The sequence below is a fragment of the Arachis hypogaea genome, chromosome 2 (genome assembly GCF_003086295.3).
Source record: "Arachis hypogaea cultivar Tifrunner chromosome 2, arahy.Tifrunner.gnm2.J5K5, whole genome shotgun sequence".
NCBI classification, from domain to species: domain Eukaryota; kingdom Viridiplantae; phylum Streptophyta; class Magnoliopsida; order Fabales; family Fabaceae; genus Arachis; species Arachis hypogaea.
Window position 1 is genome coordinate 86,597,383 of NC_092037.1, and position 6,000 is coordinate 86,603,382.

Genomic DNA, 6,000 nt, shown 5'->3' on the forward strand with positions numbered 1-6,000 from the left:
GAAAAGGTATATGGAGGTAACTTCAAAGCTTCTATCCAAGTTTCAGCAAGTCAAAGTCCGACATATATCCCTAGTGGAGAATAATAGAGTGGATGCCTTATCAATACTGGCAAATACCAAGCCTGGAAGCCATAATAGGAGCCTGATACAGGAGATATTACAGGAACCTTCCATATTAGAAAGAAAAGCTTACTCAAAAATTCTTTCCATATCAAGGTAAGACTTGGGATGGATGACACTATACATCAACTTTTTCAAATTTCACATAGTCCCTATGACCAAAGGAGGTCAGGAGACTTGTCTGAGAAGCACAACACTACACAATGGTCAAACAAACTCTTTACTGACGAGGTATATCCACTTCCTTACTTAAATATGTCCCGACTTACTAAACAGGTGAAAGTCCTAGAAGAAGTTCATAGTAGAATATGCGAAAATCACCTAGGTGCCCATTCTTTAACAAAGAAGATTCTAAGAACGGGATTTTACAGGCCAAATATGGGAAAAGATGCTACTATTTACATACAAAAATGTTTAACATGCCAGAAGCATACAAACTTCCACGTGGCACTCGTAGAAGAGATGATCAACATCACCTCCCCGTGGTCATTCTCAAAGGTGAGGATAGACCTATTCAGACCTTTCCCACAAGTGCTCGGGCAAGTAAAGTAACTGATAGTTGGGATCGATTACTTCACAAAGTGGATAGAAGCCGAACTACTAGGATCTATTACAGTTAGAAAAAGTCGAAGATTCTTATGGCTGAGCATTGTAACATTCCTTGAAGTTCTTCATTTGATCACCATGGATAAAGGAACCCAATTCATTGACTCATATTTTCAAAATCTAGTCTCCGAGTTAAAGATCAAGCAATGGTTTACCTCGATCGAGAACCTATAGGCAAATGTACAGCCCAAGGTAACCAACAAGGTTATCTTTAATAGGCCTATGCGACGATTCGACTTGGTAAATAAGGCATGGGCAGAACAGCTCCCGCATGCACTTTGGACATATCGGACAACATTCCAGTCTACCATAGGGGAGTTACCTTACCGACTTTCATATGAAGAAGAGGCCATGATCCCAGTCGAAGTTGGTGAAGAAAGTCCAAAGGTAGTTTTCTACAATGAAGTAGGAAACACAAAGAACCTCTAAGAAGAACTGGACTTATTCCCCGAAGTTAGAAAAAAGACTCGGATCTAAGAATAGGTGCTCAAGAGGCGAATGGCAGTCAGATACAAGGAAGGCAAACTCGCCGCTAACTAGAAGAGTCCTTATAGAGTTACTCAAGTCTTGTGAAAAGGCTACTATAAGATTGCGACCTTAGAAGGTCACGATTTATCAATCTCTTCACATGGAAGTAATATTCTATAACTAAACAGTAAACCTCACTCTCTGATGCACTCTTTTTTCCGACTTCGAGATTTTTTCCCATTGGATTTTATTGAAGGGAGTTTTAACAAGACATCAATGTGAGGGCTAGGAGTTATGACTTGTAAGAATCTTAGTAGCTACTAGTCTACTCATTGTAACTATTCAAAGTGTCAATAAAATACTATTTTTACAAATTTATTGTCATATGATTTTATTGATATTTGCAAAAGTTACTCTGTAAGAAAAGCAAAAGAACGCCCCCCAATCGGCTCAAGCTCGAAAAAATGCAAAAACAAAAAATTTGACCTAGATGGTCAGATGATACAAAATGGCAAAGATACATGATTGCATGAATGACTTGAACAAAATGAGGATTATTAAAGCAGTCTATAATAAAAACTTGACAAGATTTCGAATTGGCAAGTACAAAATTAGTTAGAAACAAGTAGCTAGAAAATTTTTTTTCGAAAAAGTCAAGAAAGTAAACCAAATGAATGCATACAAATTAATAAACTTAAGAAAATAAACAAAGTAATTAAAATTCCATAATGAGGACAACAATTTAAAAGCCCAAAAACTAGGCATCTACAAAATTATTACAAAATAAAATTATTCAGAATAGTCAAAGGTAGAAAACTATAATCTATTACAAATCTATAAATAAAAGACAGAAATTTTAAAAGCCAACAGGAAAACTTCGGAGGTCGACTGGGCAGCAGGATCTGGGGTTGCTTAAGGAGTAGGTTTACGAGTTTACTCGGAGGTCAGATCAGAAGTACCCTCAGCATCCCGCATCTAGACCTCAATCAAATGTTGAATGAGAAGACCAATCTCTTCCACATCAAAAGAAGTTGAAGGATTAACAATTTGACCATCCATGACCACCTTCCCCGAATATAGAAGGTTAATGTTGAATTCAAAAAGCAGAACTTGAATTTGAGCCTTGAGGTTAACAACCACCTCGCCCACAGCCTCAAGGGTGTCCAAGTTAATGTGGCTCTCCCCGCCTGAGTCTTGCAGGCATCTACCTTCCTTACCTCTTTGACCTTGTGGAGACACAGTACTACTTTTTTTTAACCGCCACAGCTTCGTCTTTTGACTCACTACAACATTCTGCTCCTTCTTTGCCGTGTCTTGCTCATCCTAGGCCTTATTAGTCAAACCTCTCATCTTCTCTTTGTATTTATTGACAAACTCTACAACGACCTCCATTTGAGCCACCTTTGTGGTGAGCTCGTTATTGGCGGTCTCATAGAAGGCCATCTTAACCTGCTGCAACTCTAGCTTTTTGTTGCTCGAGCTTTTTTTTAGAATAGCTAGACGCTTACTTACTAGGCAGCATATGGCTACCGAATCAACTCTATTTAGGTGGAACAAAATACATTCTTCAACAAAGCGTCCCTTTCCAAGGTCACCACACTACTATAAAAAAAAAGAGGCATTCATCAATAAACTCATCCACATGACAGTAACCTTGATATATGTCGTCACACCCAGAAGGAGGGTCAAAATGTTGTCTTTTCCGTCTAGAAGACATTCCACCAATAGTGGAAGAGGCGGATTAGGAGGACGACGGGTAGTAATTCAGGAGGCTTGGGGTTGGATGATCTCCCTTCCAAAACTCTCGAAAGTTGGACTTGGTTCTGACGAGGCCCAAAAGGGGAGGATCCAGCAGCAGCAGCAGTAGTGGCAAAGGAAGAAATCATTTTTTCTGCAAAAACAAAATAACAAGTTATTTTCAACAATTATGCAAATTGGAAGAAAAAACTTTTCTACAAAATGTACAAACTCACGACTTACCGAGTTCAGTCCGCATACTAAAGAGCTTAGTTAAGTGAAAAAGATAATAGAAAAGGAAAATGGAGGCATAAACTCTCAAGAACCCAAAAACTATCACGTAAGCTTTGATGAATGCCCACGAGTTTGGATGAAATTGAGAGGGATAACTTTACAGTCTATTAGGATTTGGGACTCAAGAGCAAAGAAATGAAGTTGCATTCTTACTTTACAAAAAAACACTCATATAAATACAAAAAATGAAGAGATCGGGGAGAAGAAACATGTTAATAGCAAACCCTCTCCTCTTTATACGGAGATATAACCTCATAAATTGGTCGCATCGTTTGGCCTTTTAAGAAGAGGGTCGTTCTCTAAAAGCCTATTCAGTGAAGCCTCATTGGATATTGGTATAACATCAAGGACTTGAGGGTCCACTCACTCAAGATCAGAAAACTCCTCGGCAGGGAATACATGGACACCTATCCTTGTCAATTATCCCAGGAACTTATAAAATGAAAAAGAAGGGATAACTCATATTTACAAAACTATGAACGGATACTATTCTCTACATCTATGATCTATAACTAAATTGGAGTAACTCTAGGAACCTAACCGCCTCAACAATATTGACGCTCAGAAAAAAGTGGTGTTATCCCTGGAAGGGCCAGTAGCATCAACAATAGTGACGCTCAGAAACAGTAACAACACTAAAGAGGGATACAACATTTTCAGAGTTAACATTCTCATATAACATTTTTAAAATTAAACTACAAATATAAAAAGGACGACATGACAGCAAATAAGTTACCAACAATGATGGTTCCACTATCGCCGCCACATTATCCCAGATACCACATACAAAATATCATAGGCAATATTCATTTTCTCATCAAGATGATAACTACAATGGCAGTAAAAGCATATGTTCCAGTGAGGATGAAAACTAACCTCGAATGTACGAGAGATTGAAAGAGAAAACCACAAACGACAATGAAGTCCTGAAAGAACAAAGGCCACAGCAACAGAGCGGAGGTTCTAGCTGCAGAGTAAAATATGTAGAGAAAGATAAAAAATTTCGAAGAAGAAGAAAAATAAAGTGAGAAGAAGCATATTTATAGGCTAGTAATGAACAAGGACATAAAGGTAAATTAACGTCTTTTTTTAAATTACTTTTAATGCAGGCACGATAATCGATAGAAATTGAAAAAACGTGGGAACCAATAAAGTGATATGCATCCTTTCTAACTGCCTACATGCTACTAATTGATCGACTATTTATCGGAGCTCTGACTTGAGGACCAAAACTCGGGTAGGAACACTGTTTATACCTGAGCCTACAAAATATAAGTCTAGTCCATACTTCTCCTAGCAGATAAGCTACATTTAAAATTCAGCCACGCAAAGTCAGCCCAATAGTGACAAATCCAATTCATGTGGTCTAATTCGCATGGGTCAGATCGATTTTAAACACAAGTATCTATCTGATTCAACGTGGGAAGCAAGTTAGACATTCTCCCGTTACTTTGGTTATCACCTCTAAGTGATAATCACTCTAAACATGCGGATAACTTCCTACTCTATAAAAGAGTAACCATCTATGATCTTTAGAAGTTATCTCTAAAAAATAATTAAATCCTACACTGTTACTCTATAAATACTCTAACACACAAATATTTTTTTTTTCAATATAATCTCACTAAAACCTACTAAAACTTTTGCTAACATAGACATTAAAATCCCTTGCAGGATAGACGAATACGTCAAAATATCTTCTATCTGACAAGTAAGTTGAAATTTCACCTAAAAGTATTTAGACCTCACATTTAAACTTAAACTTATCCAAAATTTCACGTCATACCTTAAAACAACAACTATATTATGTTTAACATAAAATCTATTACAACTGTATAAAATATATATTAAAATATAAAATACACATTAAAAATAAATTAAATATATATTATCATATATAAATACATAATAATTAATTTAATAACTTTAACATGTACTAATGGTTTTTGTTTACAATCAAATTATATTTGTCATTCTATAAACTTATGCTTTTCTTTATTTTCTCTTCTATTCATTTTCTTTCTCTCCATCTTCTCTATGCAACCAAACCAAACAAACTAACAAAGCCGAACTGATAGAAAATATCTCTGCATTAAGTTACTCACCGATTAAACGATTTTGAAAGAATTTAAATCCGTAGCGAATAAAAAACCACAAATTTAACTCCCAAAACTTTTAAATTGCTAAGAGTATAAGAAACCCTATCATTAGTATTTCTCTGTTTTATTCTACGTTCTCGCGTCTTCTTCCACGTTTTCCCTCTTCTCTTCATTTTTCACCTTCATGCGCGACCGTTTAATATTGCGGTTATTAAGCCCTGCAGCCCTGTGCACGTTCTTCACTCTGCCACTTTTTCGAAATTTAAGAAGTACAAGGAAACAAAAAAAAAAAAAAAGTGTGACTGATTTAAGTTTATTCTATTTCTCATGTTTTGGTCATTATGCGCACCTAACTCCCTAATTCTATTTTCCTAATTTTCAGGTAAGATTCCTTTTTCAACTTGCTCAGTTTAGTTGGACTCAATCTTGTGCCTCCATTTGTCCAGGTCCTTAGGCAAATTCCCAACATCCAAAATATTTGGTTCTTTTTGTGTAATCCCAAGTGTTTGTTATTTTATCATCAAAGCCTCATAGATGAATAGATGATGAGAGATATTTACACATTTAACGCATTTAATTAATGTTTTTAAATTATATATGAAATTTAATTTTAATATATTAACAATATAAAATATTATCACAGTAGTATAATTAATTAATTATATCCATTTTTTAA